Source organism: Pithys albifrons, chromosome 4 (assembly GCF_047495875.1).
Source record: "Pithys albifrons albifrons isolate INPA30051 chromosome 4, PitAlb_v1, whole genome shotgun sequence".
NCBI classification, from domain to species: domain Eukaryota; kingdom Metazoa; phylum Chordata; class Aves; order Passeriformes; family Thamnophilidae; genus Pithys; species Pithys albifrons.
Genome location: NC_092461.1, coordinates 2,372,585 through 2,391,482, shown reverse-complemented (window position 1 = coordinate 2,391,482; position 18,898 = coordinate 2,372,585). Strand labels below are relative to the sequence as shown.

At 45.3% G+C, this 18,898-nt stretch overlaps 1 long non-coding RNA gene across 1 annotated transcript in view; it reads left to right on the top strand.

Annotated features, from left to right (window-relative positions):
• Positions 1-17,468, top strand: part of LOC139670816 (uncharacterized) — a 233,454-nt gene extending 215,986 nt beyond the window's left edge. The window contains exon 5 of the long non-coding RNA XR_011697574.1: positions 17,252-17,468. This is a non-coding gene — a long non-coding RNA (uncharacterized lncRNA). The remainder of the gene's footprint in view (positions 1-17,251) is intronic.
• Positions 17,469-18,898: the final 1,430 nt, after the last annotated feature.

Genomic DNA, 18,898 nt, shown 5'->3' with positions numbered 1-18,898 from the left:
TTCATCCCTCTGTAACCTGGGAGTCATTTGAATCAAGGCCTTATTTGGAGATCCAAATCTGAGGACCCCTTGTCTGAATGGACTTTTGCCATTCATAGAATCATAGAATGGATTGGGTTGGAAAAGACCTCTGAGATCATCAAGTCCAACCCTTGGTCCAACTCCAGTCCCTTTACCAGATCATGGCACTCAGTGCCACGTTCAAGCTCAGTTTAAAAACCTCCAGGGATGGGGAATCCACCCCCTCTCTGGGCAGCCCATTCCAATGCCTGAGCACTCTCTCTGCAAAGAATTTTTTTCTGCTCTCCAACTTCAATTTCCCCTGGCAGAGCTTGAGCCTGTGCCCCCTTGTCCTATTGCTGAGTGCCTGGGAGAAGAGAATAATAATACTCCTTGGCATCCTTAATAGCTGGTCAACAGGTAAGTGATATTTTAGGTAGTGAAGCTGAAAATGCAGAGGTCCAGGAGCACACTCTTTATGCCCTGGTCATCCTCAGGGCTCACACAAAAGCAAAATGAACACCCTCAAACAGAGCTGAGCTCAGAAAAAAAATCAAATGCAAGTAACAAAATGTTCCCTGAGCCCACTCATCTCAGGTGGCACCAAATACCCATCTGGAGGGAGCTGAGCAAACAAAGGAGCAGCTGTGTCATCTGCCAAGGATGGGGTTATATGGAGGGCTTTTTGGAGCAGAGGGAGGGGAGGTTCATCCATTATTAAAACACAGATAATAGAAACTTTATGCCCCACTGGTCTTGCATTAGACAACATGAACTGCAAGATGAGGTCTCTGCTAATTCAGTGCCTGGCACTCCTGAGAGTGGCTCCCATGTGAGGGGGAGGCTGACAGCACTTGTCTGTCTTACTCTGCCTGATGCCAACCACCTGAGAGCTCCTACTCCTTCCCTGGCCATGGGCACCTGTGGCAGCTTCACTTCTCTGGAAGGATAAAGCTGTCAGAAAGGAGAAGATGAGCATCTCCAGGAGCCAGGCCATGGGCACAGGATGCAAAGTCAGGCAAAGTGAAATGATCCCCACCCATGCCAGATTCAAGGGCTGAATGTAAGACTCATCTCCAGCTCTCTCCTTCAGCAGTCACTCCAACAGCAGCACCATTTTCAAAAGGGAAGTGTCTGAATGTAAGACTCATCTCCAGCTCTGTCCTTCAGCAGTCACTCCAACAGCAGCACCATTCTCAAAAGGGAAGTGTCTGAATGTAAAACTCCTCTCCAGGTCTCTCCTTCAGCAGTCACTCCAACAGCAGCACCATTCTCAAAAGGGAAGTGTCTGAATGTAAGACTCATCTCCAGCTCTCTCCTTCAGCAGTCACTCCAAGAGCAGCACCATTTTCAAAAGGGACGTGTCTGAATGTAAGACTCATCTCCAGCTCTCTCCTTCAGCAGTCACTCCAACAGCAGCACCATTCTCAAAAGGGACGTGTCTGAATGTAAGACTCATCTCCAGCTCTCTCCTTCAGCAGTCACTCCAACAGCAGCACCACTTGCAAAAGGGAAGTGTCCCACAGGTGAGCTTTGTCCTTCCCAGAGGGCTGGGAAAAGGTGGATGTGTTCACACTCGTTTCCTGAGGAAGGCACTAGGATGCCATGAGCAACTCTCAGAAAATAAGAGCAAGCTGGAAAACTCCATAATTAGCCTCTCTTTCTGCTGCTCCCATAACTTGATACGATATGGGCCTTTTTCCTATTAGAGCCCAGGCTTTGAGAAACTCTACCCTATGTATAGTTACAAACAAGCAGAGGAAGGAATGCTGGACCTCATGCTGCTGGCAGTCCATGTCTGATGCAAATATTTGATGTGATAAAATCCCCTAACACCCCCTGTCTCCAAACAGAATGTTCTGGCCACCCTGCCTTTGAGTTTCTCCAACCAAACAAAAGGTCTCTTTGGGACACTCTAATTTGCAATTCAGGTATGGGGGTTTTTTTTAAACATTTTGTGTAAGGAGAGACCAACAGGTTTTCTCAAATTGAACCATTCCATTCTATCCCATGCAGGGATGGATTTGTTTTGGTAATCTGTGATTTTGGCTACAGTCCCAAACCACTGGCAATGCAAGTCCTCAGCAGCTGACTCTTTATGGTAGTTTTGGATACCAGAAGCTTAAATAATGAAATCCGTATTCTTTTCTTCAGTAGGAAAAATAAAACCATCTGAATGGTATTTAAAATAAAAATAGATTGAGATCTTCATCTACTGCAAAATTTGAAATGTGTTTCATTTAACTTTGAATATTTTCAGATCTGCTGGTTTCAGTTACTCAAGAAAATTTGAGCCTGATGTTCAGATAGCAATACTTTTGACATATTGTTAGTTTCAACATTTTACTTAGGACAGTAGTAAGAGAATTGGAAGAAAGCAACTCTTTGGTTTTATTTCTTATTCACAACTCTCTTGTAAATGGCACAAGTCAAGCTTTGAGGTGGGATTGACAATAAGAGACATCAATTATGCCCAGTGTATATTCCATTAGAAACAACCGCTATTTGAAGCATTTTGGGCTGTAGGAACAGATCTCTCCCATGTGATTAGACACAGAAAGCCTCCCTTGTTCTCTTGGAGTGGTGTAAAACCAACTCCCACTGTTGTGAGAGCATCCCCAAACACACATTTTCCTTCTCAGGGAAGAGCAGTGCCAGAGTGCAGACATCCAGGGATGTGTCTTTGTTTTCAGGAGAAGCTGAAATAAGTCTTATTGCCCCAGTGGGTCTTTCCTCCCCTCGTTCTGTGTCTCCCTCGAGTTCTGAAGGATATAAAGTTTGGAATAATTTACCTAATTTCAAGCTTCCTTTCCCACCACTCCCCCACACAAGTGGCTTGTGCTTAGCACAGTGATTGTGTGAGTATTGCTCTTATCCAGAGTGCATTTCTAGATATTTCTCAGAGCTGAGTTCATCTGAACTCCTTCCACTAATACATTAAATACTGTGGCCACAGCCATGCTGCACTCTTCCTGTCATCCTTAGCCCAGTGGGAGAGCTGATGCAGGGAGGTGGGTTTTGCTCTCAGGTCAGAGAGGAAAGGGGGACTAGGAAAGTTTCACCTCTCTGTCTTTTGTTTCCTTTTGTTAATACTAATTTGTAATGAGTCAGTTTTGAGAAGGCAAAGGGATAATTGTAATGCTGGTTCCCAGTCCCTGCTAAGCTTCCTCCCCCAAGGTCAGATGGCCTCTTCTAAAGGTCTGCTGCCTGAACAGTGTGTAGCCTCCTCCAGGGCACCCCAGAGATGTGCAGTTCTCTTGTATCTCCTCCAGGCATGTTACACTCACACCAGGACAGAGCCCTGAAAGGGATGACAGATTTAAACAGAGATTTTATGGCATGTGACTTTACAGACCAGCTGGAAGGTTTGGTCTCTGGCCTCGTCAGTGCTGGCAAGAAAATGTGCTATAATGTGGTACACAAGGTGTGGTTTCTGGTGAGCCAGGAGGTCCATCATCAGTTGCAAGTCATGGCTGTGTTTTGTGGGTTAGGTGGCAAAGGTGTGTTAGTCACTGCACTGGTAGAGGCTGCCTGAACACCATGGAGTCACCCCAGACCCTGGAAAACTCCTGAATTCCCAGCTTGCTCAGCCAGCCATGCACAGATAGCAGGGGAGGAACCAGCCCAGCCACCTGCAGCCAGCGGGGTGGAAGCTGCCTGGGGCCTGGCACTGTTGGCCAAAAATGCTGTTGCTGTTCCCTGTGCTGTGTGAAGGGTTGTCTGCCCTTTGTGAGCCCTTCCACCAACCTCAGGGTTGAGCTGCAGGTGGGGACAGTGGGGAGGGTGCTTTACTTCATGTCTCTGGGGCATGTTATAATGATAGTTTTCGGCCTCTGTAGTTTATTTCACGCTCTGTGCATTGTTTCGAGAGGAAAAAAGATGTTGCAGAGTGTTTAAAACAAGATAAAAGTTGGCCTTGAAACATGGAGAACTCAGAAAACAAGGGGAGAAATATCTTGGCAGGCTTGCCAAGGTTGCCTGTGGCTTGGTGCAGAATCAGAGGCACTAGAAATGGTAACACCCTTGTTCAGTGCTTCTTATTCCCCTTCCAGTGGAAAAATGACTTGATTTCTTCATTTCTGTCCTTTACCATTGCAAGAAGTAAATCCACAGCAGAATGTTCCCTGGTGTCATCTTTGCCCTCTAGAGGAAAGCCCACAATGCCTGTGGGATTCACCTCCAGCTTCCCTCCCCAGCTCTGTCTGCAGACAGTCAGGAAGGGGTGGCACTCAGCACTGCCCTGCAAGGAGCTCATCTTCAGTGCTTCTTGTCAGCAGTTTCTTTCCCTTGGTCTGCAGTTCAGCTCAAGCTGCTCTTTCACATGTTTGGGGTTTTTTTTCCATTTATTTTTTTCATTATGCAGGTAATGGATAAAACTAAAGCAAATGAAGGTGGCTCTTCTTCCCCAGATTGAGGGATGATCAACCAACACCCGTGGTTGCCAAGCAGGTCTATACATCAAAGATGATAGTAGTGTAGAGAGAAGGTGCCATTGTTGCTGGTTAGCCCATATTTTTATAATTTTTCCATGTGATTAATTAAGGATAGGGTCTTTTCCATGTGCCTGAAATTTCCTTTCACAAACAGGTGATGTTTTTCCACAGACTGAAGGCCAATTCTGATCTCACTTACACCTGTGTAAACCTGGACTAATTCCACTGGAGCCTCTCCATCTAATCTAATCTGCCTGTTTTCAAGTGTGCCAGGCCATCAGGGTGTCTGAGCACCCATGCTTGTCCCCAGACATAAACCCATGTCACTGGGTTCAGTCTTACTCACCACGTCCTGCCCTTCATATATAATTTATCAGCCAGAATGATGGTGGGTGATTTGCACTCTGCAGTAATCATCACTCAGGCAGCAAGATGATGGATAGGTGGAGGGAGAGCAGATGGTATGAAAGATTAATCAAAGAGCGTGAGTCTGTGCCACTGCTGGTCCACAGCTAAAGATCCTCTTGGGTGTGAAAAATGCTGGAATAATGGTGAGGGATTTGTCTCCTGAATTTGTGCTGTTACTGGGAAATCCTTCCATACTGCTAGAAAGGCCAGCAGCTTTGCAGGGAGCTTGGCAGAGCAGGTCTCCCCAACAAGCATGGGTGACTTCTGCCTTTCCCTCTCTCATGTACCATGTGCACCAGCAAACACAACCCAACTGGTTTGCCATTGCTCCCTGACCAGCATTTCCCATGAAACAGCACTGCTGCTCTCCATGCTGACCCGTCTCTCCCTTCTCTCCCTTCTCTCCCTTCTCTCCCTTCTCTCCCTTCTCTCCCTTCTCTCCCTTCTCTCCCTTCTCTCCCTTCTCTCCCTTCTCTCCCTTCTCTCCCTTCTCTCCCTTCTCTCCCTTCTCTCCCTTTTCTCCCTTCTCTCCCTTCTCTCCCTTCTTTCCCTTCTCTCCCTTCTCTCCCTTCTCTCCTTTGTCAGGTCCCTGCTTCCTCCTTAGCTGGGTGATTCCTTCTCCATCCCATCAAACCTCTCACCTCTGGATAAGGGCAGCCCTCAGTGCTGCTGTGGCAGCTACTGCGGTTCCCTCTAGCAATGCCTTTTCCCAAGTTTTTCTTCCAAAGATGCTTCACCTTTCCCATTTGCATTTCTTTTCTCTGGTCATTGTTTCCTGCTCTTGCCTCTTCCTGAGTCATGTTTCCCTTGGACAATTCAGGTCCTTCTTGAGGATTGGTCATGTCCCCTGCAGGAGCAGTTGAATGGGAGCAAAGGGGAGATTTCCTGCCCCAAATCAGGGTCAGGACAAAAGGGAGGAAGGATGGAGGGGTAAGACAGGGAGTTAGGAAGTCAGCCCCACCATCAGCCTCACTGCCACCATGGAAGGCAGGGAGGAAAGGGAGATGATGCTGTGGAACTAGACCTGGCCATGAGATTTAGGCAGGACCAGAGGAGAACCACTAAGACTGGTAACAACACAAAGCTGAGAGTGATGTGGTACACCAGACCTCAGCCATTGAGGGCTGAGCATGGAAAAATAGAGGGGAGAGGAAAGTGTGGCTCTCACACCTATGGCCTGACTGGTAACTCATCAGCAAACTGCAGCAACTGCTTTTTCTGCAGCTTATGGACATCAGTGCCTTTTTAATTGCTGTCTTGCAGCCTCAGCACTGTGGCTGATGCCTTCAAAGAATGTCTTCCCAGCATGAAGGGCAATAAACTTCAGACCATTACCTGTATTGGGCCACTCATTCCAACTCTGTTGGAGCTCATAGGCCTTAATCTGAGCCAGGAACAACTATGCCTCAAATTTATTTTAAATTAGAGCTTCTGGGTTTGCAGGAACTATTTTATTGCCCCAGGCAAGAAGAAGGGTGGAACAGTGTTCCACTCATCCAACATAAACCTCTGCTGGGGCTGTGCAACCCTCCTGCAGCACTTCCTATTCAGCCATTTAATTTGATTGCCATTGGCCAGCTTTAAAACCTGGGGTTTTAATCTGCTGTAAATTGGTGCAGCTCTACTGAAATGCAGTTTTCAGCCTGTGCTCTGTCAATTCCAAGGTCTCTGTGGACTGCTTCAAAAAAAGTCTGCAAAAGGTAACTAAGAAAAGCAAGCCCTGATGTCAATAGGCTTTGAATTGCCAATACAGGGAACTTTTTCCTCCACTAGGCCATTTTGGGGTGCCAAAAAATGAAAAGGACTGAAGATCATGGAAAGAGTTCTGCTTGGCACTAGCTGAGCATCTGTTTCTGGCTGTTCATGGAGTGAAAATTTAGTTTTGAGGAGGTAATCAGGGCAGAGTAAGCAAACAACAGAGCTTAGGCTCAAAGTTCCATGTGTTTTTTTGAAAGAATTCTAAAATGCTGTCACATATCCTGTATATCTGTTGGTCTGGTTGAATAGTAAGAGATAGCAAAATGCAATTGGAATCATTTAAGCATGATTTTTGGGAAAGCTGTTGCTCCAAATATTGCTTCAGGAGGCCCAAAGCCATCTCTCCTACATGAAAAATGAGCATTTGATGTAATGTTTTAATATACTTTTATGTAACATAACCTCAGCTAAAAAAAATAAAACAAGATATGCATTTAGCCTCTTACCGACTTCAAAGCAGCAAAAGATCTTTCATTCATTTCCAGTAGTGTCACATTAATTTATCTTTTCCTGAGTTCCAAGAGTTTTGTATATTATATAAGCAGGCACTAATATGTTCTTTGCAGTATTTTATTTATTTTTCTGTCAGAAGTGGCTTGAAGTTCCATATGCTGTTTCACGAAGAATTTTGAGACTCAGTGTTGTCCTGCAGAGCAAGAAAACTTTCAGAAAACAATTCAGGATTTCTGAAGGCACCATTTTCCTCCAGGATGTCTAAGCAGCTTCCTCAGAGGCTGCCACAAATCTTCTTGTGTTTCTTCTTACCTGTAATTTCAGAATTTAAAGCGTATGACTCAATTCTGCAGAGCATTTTGATTTTACAGCTCTGCAGGTTCCAGTGGAGTAGGTTCTGTTTCCTCCCAGTGCTCTGACTGTGGCACACCCTCCTGTGAGAGACATGCCAGCTTTTTATGTAGCTTACCAATGTGTAGCCAGTGAAGGCTGGGATGAAAAGCAGAGGTTTCTGTTAGTTCATATCAACATATGATCTCAGCAGTATCTAAAACATGTGCTACTTTCCATGGCATTTGCATGTGCATTCATGTGTTTTTGTTCCACTTGGGTTATCTTAGAGCCTTAGGGCCTACCCTGTTTTGCTCATATTTGACTTAGATGGATGCAAAACCTCCATATGAAAATATAACTGTGGGGGAGAGCAAGTGGGACACTCGAAAAATGTGGATTATTTTCCCCCTTTCCTGTCAGTTCTGTGTCTGCATCTGCATTTATATGCACAGGGTGCAGTCACAAGTTTCCCTGGATTTACTTTAAGGACAAATAGCCCCAAAGCTTCATCTTGCAGCACTGCAGAAGGCAGTTCAGCACAGGCCATCTAAGATTCTTCTTCTATTTGAAATGCAGCTGGGGAATTCCTATTTCCCTCTGCACTTGCTCCAACTTTCCCCACTGTCATATGTGCACTTCCAAGCTGTTTTCCCCATTAGGAGCCAAACCATTTGTGTGTACATGAATATCGACTTTGGAGGTTACAGTGAGGCAAACTCATGGTATTCTCTCTTTATGGAGCAGATGCATTGGCAGTTCATAAGTTATTCATGCTCATTGCCCTCAGGGATCCATTTATATAAGCTAGAGAGACACGTTGGGTGCCTGACTGTCTTTTATGGCTGCCTATTAGATGGCCCCATAACCATAATCATATCCCAATTTATACTGCATCATCATCACAATATGCTTTTGAGGAAGAGAACTGCAATTGTTCCCAGTTTTCTCAGGGCAAAAAGAGCCCTGGGGAACTGGAGCTGGTTGTCCCACGTCTCCAGAAGTTCATCCTGGCTCTCTGAAAACCCAAACTAACTGTGCTGTGTTGGGCCTCTGTAACCCTCTCTGCCAGGGCGTGTAAAATCTCCTGTCAAACACTCAACCAACAGCAATTGGCAGCTCCCAGCTTGGCTGCCACAGCTCCAGCTTTAAGCATCGATCTTGTCATGAGATGCCAGCTCTTTTCTTAGGGGAAGACACTGTGTTCAGTATGTTCCACTCAGCTTTTGCCTTCCCTTCAGCTGCCACGGAGATTTGTCTGCCAGTTCTGTGCAGGGAAGGGAAGGGTCACAGCTTTTAACGTCTCCATCACTGGACAGAGCTATTGATATCAATTCTTTTGGTTCATTTGGTTTGCTTTGCATTTTGTAACAGATTGAAAGCATTATGCAAAACAAATACATGCTTGAGTGCCTTCTTAATACATGTCTCAAATGATGTGCATCTTGTGCTTTGTTCGCTGTCAGATTTGCCTGTTTTTCCAAATCAGCTGTGGATGTCCAGCTCCCAGTTTATACAGAGCAAGAAGAGATGCACTAGTTATCTCTGAGCCTTATTTGGCTGCTCCTGTGGAAAAACTCCAGGGAAAGCTGTGGATGCACTGTTGAATTAATCAGGAGGAGGAAGTGTTCTTGGAAGAAGCAGCACTTCCTTTCATGCAGGATAAGACATGGCCAGATGCCAAGGGTGGGGAATGGGGGCACCATTAAAGATCCAGATAAAAGAGGAAGTGCTTTTCCCTCTAAAGATGATGCATTTTCCTAAAACTTGATTTCCTACACTGCTTGGAAATCAAGTTGTTCTACCCTTTCTTTTTTTTGCTTTATCTTCTGCTTCAGTGGCAAATTTTCCCTCTTACTCAGCAATCCAGCCAGTGGAAATGAAATTTCCTTCCTCTTTGAAGCCTGCAGATGCTAGATTTGGAAAAGGGCAAATGAAGGAAGAGTGCAGGCCATGCCCATGTTTGGCTGCAATTTATCCCCCAGGAGTGGATGACAGAGAGGAACACCATGGCCCTTTCCAGTTTTATTCTCAGTGTGACCCCACTGGCATCAGCAGCATTTGTTCCATACTCAAATTTCGCCTCATCACCATTATTTGCTGGAGATCTCTAACTCACAGAGGTATCTATGTGTGTGTATGCACACATACACAGGGATTTATGGAGGCAGCAGCGTGTTTCATTACACCAATCACTACCAGGTGTTTAACAGAGTTCCAGGCAGTTTGATATTTATCCAGCAGCAGGACAAGAGTTCTCTCTCACCCGCCGTGTAAATCCACTGGACTTTGGAGCTGTGTGACCACACATCTCATGACGTTGTCTCTTCCCACCCGACCCCCTTTGCCTTGCTTTTCAAGGATGTATTTCCTTCCATTTTCATGCAGAATATGTTTCATAGCTTGCTAAATCAACTCTTTTGAATCCTCCCCCCAGTGCTGAGCAGAGCCCCAGCTCCCCCTGGGTGGGACAAATGAACAAGGGAAGCCACCCGAGTTCTGCACTTCTATTTACTCAACTTCTGTGTAAAAGCACATATATGTGTGTGTGGGGAGGGGTTTCACCATTTTCATTGTGTTCATTGATTGCTGTGCTGGAGCTCCGGAGCCAGCAGTACCATTTCCATCAATCTGTCAGACTCCAGTTCTCTCACAGAGTCTCATCCGGTCACTTGCTCCTCTTTTCTTTTCCATGTTTTCAATTCCTGACTGAGACAAGTTCAAACAAGCCACTTATTTGGCAGTGCCCTTAAAATAAAGGTGTGGTTTGATTGTGCCTGGGGAAGCCTGGGAACATAAGGTTTCCTCGTGCATTCAGAAAAAGTATATTCTCAGGTACATGTGCACCTGCTGTCCCACATCCTCTGGCACTCTTGGGGTAGAGCTCTCCCACCTTCCTCTTTTTAGCATGTGGGGGCTGAGTGCCTTTGAAAGCCAGGGATTAGACTCTTTCTTGTGTTCAGGAGTGGCTATTAGCATTGGATGCCTTCTGTCCTGCCTGCTGCTTTTCTGCTCCATTGGCGCTGCTTCAGAAATGACATTATCATGGGATTGAGCAGCTCAGGGGATTGCAAACCAGTGGCAGAGGCTTTTCCCTCCAGGTCAGGAGTTCATCACTGACCTGGACTAATACTGGCTGAACATCATTAGCACATGAAATCAGCTGGGGGTCTCCTTTCCAATCCCCCCCAAACACACACACACATATATATATATATCATTGCTTCCTTGCACAAAGTTTGGTATGAGGGTTGGTTTCTTGTAGCCTCGTTATTCTGTGTGCTGAAGGAATCTGCAACGATATGGAATCTCCTGGTCCTGGATTATCAGTCCATTAACCCGGGAGAAGTGGGTGCTCTCTGCTCACCCCGACCATGTGGTCTCTGAGAGCCCCCAGGAAGGACACACAGGGGCCACCGGCGAAGGCAGGAACACAGAGGAAGTTTAATCAGGGGTACAGGTTTATATGGACTTTGGAGGGATACAAACTCACCAATAAGGGACAAGAGGGAAGTCTGGATTTGTGCCAATAGGAGTAAGGGGATTTACATTCAATGGGAGGGGGTAACAGGAAATATGAGGTCACTGTCCTTCTCCCAGCCCCTTGGCCTGGCAGGGGTTTATGGGAAGAACAAGCAATGACTATGCACTCTTTACATTCAGTACATTTAAACCACATTAAAAACATCAGTTGTTAAAGCATTCTCAGTGGCTGGTGGATTTTCTTCATCCATCCATTTCTGGCATGACGTCCTCCAAGCCACGTATTGAGAATGCATTGCCACAGTTTGGCTTTGCTGGACACCCTCTCAGGGTGCTGCAAAGACACCCACAGCTAGAAACTGTCCTTTCAGAGGTGGTGTCTGGACAGAGTGGCCAGGTGGTGTGAGCATGATGTGCATAATACACAGATGTGTTCTCCACCATTCTTTGTGTTAAAGCACAAAGCAAAAAAATCATCTGGGCCATGGAATTCCTGCTCTGTTCCAGCACAGTTTTAGGACAGTGATCCCTCTTCTTAAAGGTGCTATTGGCCTCTGGGTTATAGTCCACACAGAAACTTGTTTTGGTTCAATTTCATTAATAGAAAACTTCTAGTGGGCAGTACATCTACATTGACTTAAGAGTTGGACTCGATGATCCTTGTGAGTCCCTTCCAACTCAGAGTAGTCTGTGATTCTGTGATTGACCCTCTCTATCTGTCACCCAAGTTAACCTGCACAGTACTGGACTAAGAGGGACACAATAAAGAGTGGGATACTATACCAGACTGAGAGGGTTGTTCATAAGCAGAGGCACTTAAAGTAAACCAGTATGTGTGCTCTCAATAAAGGCTTTAGGCTTTCACCGCCCATTCCTGAGTTTCTGAGGAAGGTTATCACAGTGAATCAGAAGGAAATTATGCTAATTCCTTGTCATCTTTGGGATCAGAAGATGGTGTGGGGATAAAATCAAAAAGGATTTTGTTTTCCTTCAGCTGGAACAAACCACATGGAAGAGAATTTGCTTTCCATATGATACAAGATGCTCCATAGATACCACATGCCTGACCTGCTCTAAAACCATCTGTCATCAGCTCCAGGCAGCACCCATTTATCTGGGTGCAAGATCTCTGGTTGGTTTAGTGGTCTGTTTATGTTCATAAGGCTAACAGTGCTGCAGCTGCCTGGAACAGCTTCTTGGTGTTGTTTGCTGGACTTTGTTGTTTAGTTGGAAATACTGACAAGCAACCTAAAAAGTAGTGGCTTTTCAAAGGCTTTCATGTAAGAGTGGCATTGGCATGGAAGTACAAAATCAAGCCTTGCAAAGATGCAGCTGAGGGCTCTGTCCTTTGCTCCTTCCCCCTATCTTTGTGTTGTCCCCTCAGGAATGCAGTGCAGCTTTTGACTTCTTCAGCTGTGGCAGGTTTATTATATGAGGTTTTTGTACCTAAGGAGGCTTACTCATTTAATTTCTGCAAAGTATTCATATTTCAGGTCCTCCAGCAAGCAGCAGGGTGTTTAAGCCAGTGCATCCTGGGGCCCATTCCTAGAGCTTTTCTTCCCTCCACTCCTCTCTCCAGCTCTGAGCATTGAATCCAGAACCAAGTTTGATTTGTGGTCTGTGTCTGTGTGGGGACCCACCAAATCCAGTCTGTCAGGAAACCTGTCTCTCAGAATGGATCAGCTGGTGGCAGAGCTCGAGGAACTGCTGGACAGCCATGCCAGCAACCACATTATCAATTCATAGCACACAGGAAGGGAAGGAGTGGAAGAAATCCAAAGGCTTTCTCCAGGCTGTGTCACACAGGGCCATACATGGTATTGCCACCCCAACAACACCACATTTGCCTTCTCTTGCCTTTTTCTGTAGTACTGTCTCCATGGGCAATATTTGCCTCTCTCCTTTGTTGCCATGTTACTGTTCATTCCCTTTTAATCCTTCCTAAGGAGTCAGTTCTCCTGTGATTTCCTCGGGAAATGGAACAAACTTAAGTAAGTTCTTGAGTCCCCTGCCCACCCCTTCCCCTTCTGTATTCTGCACATCTGCCTATGGGATTAAAGGTGACTTGTAGAGAGGCTTAATTTTAGCTGGAGCCTTGTATGTTGTCAGCTTCATTGTCTTCAGTTCCATCAGTAAATGCCCACTTTACATGGGCTTCTTGCTTTCTTCCTTTTAAAAATGAAAAATCCTTTGAAGCTCTAAAATAAAACTACAAATCCATGAAGGCTTAACTGCAGTGCCTTGAACAGGTGTTTTATCCACTGTTCTGTTTGAAATGTGGATTCTGGGGTTTTTTTTTGACAATCTAACAGCCACGCTTTGTCCACTGGAGAAAACTTAATTGCTCTCCATGATGGCAAATAAATCTGTGGAGACTTTCAAGTTAAAATTTGGATTTCAGTTTAGCTGCACAGCACTATGTCCACATCACAGGTTTAAATGCACCACCAATTTCCTGCACAAAGCCAGGTATTGCTTCTTTTTATTAGAATTTATTTATTTGTTCTTACTAACTGGCATACTTGTCAAAAAGTGTGGTCCACAATGGAGAGCAGAGACTTCACCCTGTGGGAAGTTTAGTTGGGACATCACTGTGAGAAGTTGGTGTGACCAGAGAGGAGAGGCCAGGACATTCATCTTGATTTTTGAAGTTCTGCTCTACTTCAGTTTTCCTCTATGTCTTTGGGCATTTCAGTAAGATAATACATTTAGTTCCTAAGAAGTCTGGAAATCAGCCTCATGTCTCCTTGCCCAAGTTCTCCATATGAAAATCTTGCTTTGTCCAGCATGAACTGAGGTCCTGACTGATTGTCAGGGTTTCACAGTGAAAAATCAGGCTTTGCACTGGAGCAGTGCTTTGTTTTAAAAGAATCCCCAGATGTTGCTGGCTTAGGGTCATTTGGACATGCTCTGTGATGGCAGAACATCTTGTGAGAGCATATTTAGACAGCACAGGTTCATCTTGAAGATGAACAGGTATGAGGGAGAACACAACCATTAGGCTGACTGCACTCAAGGCAGTCAAAGCTCAGAGACCTGCCAGTCTGGGGAACTGGGCTCTCCTTCACTCTCATTCCATGGGACTGAGATGACAACAGCTTCAAGTTACACCAAGGGAGGGTTGGATTGGATATTAGGAAAAATTTCTTCACTGGAAGGGTTGTCAGTCATTGGAACAGGCAGTGGTTCAGTCACCATCCCTGGAGGGATTTACAAGTTATGCAAATGTGGCACTTGGGGACATGGTTCAGCAACTTTACATCATCTCCAAAGAAGGTGAGAGGGTGATGGTCTCTGTGGGTTTAGGGCTGGTGGTCTCTGTGGGTTTAGGGCTGGTGGTCTCTGTGGGTTTAGGGCTGATGGTCTCAGTGGGTTTAGGGCTGATGGTCTCTGTGGGTTTAGGGCTGGTGGTCTCTGTGGGTTTAGGGCTGATGGTCTCAGTGGGTTTAGGGCTGACCCTGAGTCTGTGCAGAGCTCACTCAGGTTTTCAGCACGCTGTGAATTTTTTGCATGAAGAAACTTGGGTTTATTGTAAAGTTGATGGACACCACCCACACGTCCTGCCATTGTTTTGGAGCACATGCAGAGGCTGTCCTGCTGCAGGAATGCTGTGCCTCCAGTTTGCTGAGGGGCACAGAGTGTTAAGGGGCTGACACACAGAGAGCTGGCCCTGCTAATGGATCAGGAATTTTATAGACAGAAGGGATGTGCCTTTGTCGGAGTGGTAAATCTGCAATGACAGACGTTGGTTCTATATTTGTGAATGACCTGATTTGGCATGCATGCAGTTCATTCTCCTGACAATAATGGAAACATGGGGTGAGACAGGCAGAGAAATGAAGCTGTGGTTAAAGTGAAGCTATACATTTAGAAACGTTTTGGTTTAAAGTACTTTCCCCACTTAATTTCTCGCCTTGTTTAAAAAAAAAAGCCTCTGTTTGAATAGTCTTTGAAAAGCTTTCAGCTCTCCTCCTCCTTGTTTTTCCTCCTCCCTCACCTCCCTCCTCCTCCTCCTTGTTTTCCCTCCTCCCTCACCTCCCTCCTAAGCTGCAGAGATGAGTGTAAGACATCTGTCAAAGCTGTGGCAATGTATTCCTGCCGATCTGGGAGGACCCTCAGAATCTGTCAGAGCATCCCCCACTGTTGTGGTCCTGTCACTGTGTGATGGCTGTCCCAGAAGGTGAGAGTCAGACACCATCAGGAGACAGACCACTCTGTCCCAAAGTTAACTTGTCCTGAACTGCAGAGAGGGGAAGGGGAGATTTACCCGTGAAAAGAGAGAGTTGTGAGTGGAAGACATCAGAAACTTTAAGAAACATTAGCAGAGGCTGTTGTGCTCTCAAAGAAGAGCTCTTCTTTCTTTCTTTCTGCTTCACATTTCTTCCTCCCTCCTTCAGGAAAAATTTTTAAAGTGCTTTGGCTCAGTACCAACTATTCCTTTGGCCTCCCAGCCAGAAAAGCTCACTGAGGATGGAGGAATTGCCATCCATGATGGTTTTGAGAACTAGTAACACATGCATGTGTCCAGCCTTGAATTACATGAAATATGGTGCATAGCTTTCAGTCCTGTTTTGTCAGAGGCCTCAACTGCTTAAAAGCCTTCCAGCCCCTCTGCTGCCTCTCTCCCCCCCCAGCAAATAAAATAAATCCCACACATTTTCTCTCAACTTGCAGCCTGTGTGCCTGTGATTGTGTGTCGGCTGCTGGCGGCGTGCCCGACCTGTCAGCCTCTCCCGGGAATGACGAGGGATGCCTGCTGGATCAGCTTGGCTGGGAGGGGCTCTGGGGGCCAGGGGCTGGGGCACTGCCAGTGGAGACACTGGATGTGTTAGTTGTGCTGCTGGATCAAGGAGAGTGTGGTATTAGATGACCCTGCTGAGTCCCTGGCCCTTTCTGCGTGGCTCTTTGCAGTAGTTAAAACATATAAAGGTGTGGATCACACAGCTATCCAGAGAGGATAACTCTTGGAAGTTGTGTGGTGCCTAAGGGAACAGTTATCTGTTCTGATTATGACCCTTAGGAACTGGTGTGATAGAAAAATCAATTTAATACTGGAAGAACTTAACATTAAAAGGCAACTTATGGAGCGTAATTGCTTGAAAACAATTTGAGGTAAGCACAATTCTGGAAAACCTATCAGAGATAGCAAGCACATACCAGTGGGAGTAGCATCTTCCTCTAGTTCTTAAGAAACTCACTTTCAATAGATAAGGCTTATGCTGTGATGAGCAGTGAAGTAATTAGTCGTTGTTATCTTTAAGTGTTGGTACCCACATGGTATGAATCCATCAAGTGAAGGTTACTGAGCTGTTACCTACAGATGCTTAAGCCAAACGCCTCAGTTGGCGTGGTAAATACACATTTCCCTCCAGATTGTCCTCAAAAGGCAGGGAGAGGAACAAGGATGCAGTGTGAGGGATACACATGCAGGTAATGCCATGGCTGGAAGGCAGCAAGGACCAGGTACGAGCATCGAGTTTGGTGCTCGTGCCAAAAGCCAAATAAGCTGAGCTGGAGAGTCCAAGCTCTTGTTCTCACACTCAAAACTTCCAGATGAACAAGACTCAATCACTGTTTTCTGCTTTTACAAGGAGTGTGAGGGCTCAGCTCCACAGAGGAGTATCTGCCATCACCACTGCATTTTGCCTTGGTTTGCTATGGATGCAGCAGATCCTGAGTGTCCACAAGGACAATGTTATGCCAAGCACTTAAAAAACACCAATAGCCCATAGAACTTGTATCTGAAGGGAGCATCTTTTTCCCCAGGCACTGCCAAGCTCACAGGGGCTGTGCAGTCTCCATCCTCAGAGCTTTCCATGCCCAGACTGGATGAAGCCCTGAGCAAACTTGTCTGATCCCTTGGCTGGCCATAAGCAAGTAGTTAGACCGAGGACCTCCTAGACCAGGGACCTCCTAGACCAGGGACCTCCTAGACCAGGGACCTCCTCGGTTCCATCACCCTGAATTGTGACCCTGTGACATTTTTCTGGGGTTGTTTATGGTTTTGTAGAGCACACAAACCCTGTGATCTGTCTGTGGGCAGGTACCTGCCTATGAACTGACTCGATGGTGTTTCTTCCTCTGCAGGTCCTTCTGAAGGAAATATTAAGCATGTTGGTGTAGGCAGTCTTTGTTTCTCCTCCCCTGCATCTAAGGGATCAGGGCAGGTCACCATTAATTGTGAATGTTTCTTAGAAATGTTATTTGGTAGCTGTTTGGCACATCTTCCTTGAGCTCATTAAGTCATTACTCATGTTCTGTCACACCTCTGACAGCGAATGCAGCAAAGCATTTTTTTTTTCTGTCGTGCTAAGTACGTATTTGCACAGCTCTTTTTTTGTTGGTGGTGATGGTTTATCTGATGATGTTATTTTCTTTTCTCATAGATGGATTCTTCCTCCACTCTTCAGCCTCCTTCCTCCTCACCCTCTGTGCCCCCACGTGCCTCCAGTGGGAGGATGACAAGTCTGAGGCTCCTGGCAGTGTGTTGGCTGTTGCAAATCAAGGACTTTAATCACAGCATGATGCCATCATGTGAGCAAATATGATATTGATGTTGTTTGCTATTTTTTTAAAATGAAAATATTAAAAATGAATCTTTTAGGGGGGGATTTTACATATTAATGTGTGGTAATTTGAATATGTGCTAATGCTCTTTGCATCTGGAATGCTTAATTGATAAAGATTATGTGGATAAAGATCTATAATTAACTGATAAACATTAAAACATTAACAGATAAAGATTTATATTGTTCCTGAGGAAAATGATAAGAGTTTTCCATCTGAGCTACACCCTTTCAAGGAGTGATAAAGGAAGAAAAACAAGAATATTGCATTTAGTGTGGCTGAAATGTAACTTGCTGTGTTGTGCTATTGCTAAATGAAGGTAATCAAACTTTGCACAAACTTAAAAAAATTATTTTTGAGAGAAAGAGAAGTTAATTTCAGCCTAAGTGTTATACTTTATTTTGGGGACCCAGAATTGCCATAATGAAGTATCAAAGCAGGCAGAGAGTTTTCCTTCCTCTGGAAATCAGCAGACACCACATCTTGCATAACAAAAGAGCAGAGATTAAAGGCTGTGCAGCCTGAGACTAAAAATTCACTCCCCTGTGAGGGAGCCCATCAAAGCTGCTCTACAGGTTGTGTGTGACAGGAAATACACTAATTTTACAGCCAAAGTGGTTAAACAGATTTTCCTACCAAATCAAAATTATATGGAAAATTAAAGCCAAACCCACCCACCTGTGGGAATTTCATGGGAACACCTCCCTTGGCATGTGGGAATAGTCCATCAAACCTCAGAACCTGCTGCTGATCCCACCCTGGACTCACCTGACTTTGCTGCAACTGTGCTAAGGAGACCTTCCTTATTATCATTCCAGTGCCAAATCCAGCCTACATTTTAAAATCCATCTTGCAGACAACCCTTTTCAACCACTGCTGTTTTTCTTTTGTTTAAGGATCCTTCTTTAAAAGGCTGCTCAATAGAGAGCTGTGGAAATGGTGCTCCTGCAGAACAATGGCTGAGACATAATGATCAGTACAGTCCTAATGATGTTGCTCCTTTAGCCTCTATGCCCTTGGTGTTTGCAATGCAGAATGTATTTATGATCACTTCTCCCAGTGAAAAGAGACAGCAATTATTGCTAATACATGGACTGTTTATCAGGATTTTCTTAACAGCTGTGTCTTTTGATGCAACAATGTTCTTCTGAGTCAAGCTTTCTGCATTCATCTAGGTGAGCAAATTGCCTTTCACCAGCTCTGTTTCAACATTAAATTCCTGCCTTCACACTTCTAAATGCAGGTGTTGAATCAGCTGCACTGCTTGTGGAATGCCAGTGTGACCCCCAGATATTTTAGAAAAGGGAGGACACCTCACCTGCCCAACAGCTTCTGTGTTTAGGAAGGAAATGGGGTGGTTTGATAGCAGAGAACCAGTGTGGTTTCCACATCCCAGGACATGCTGCTGCCAATCCTTAATCCCACCAGAAGGGTTGTTAAGCACTGAAATGGGCTGCCCAGGGAGG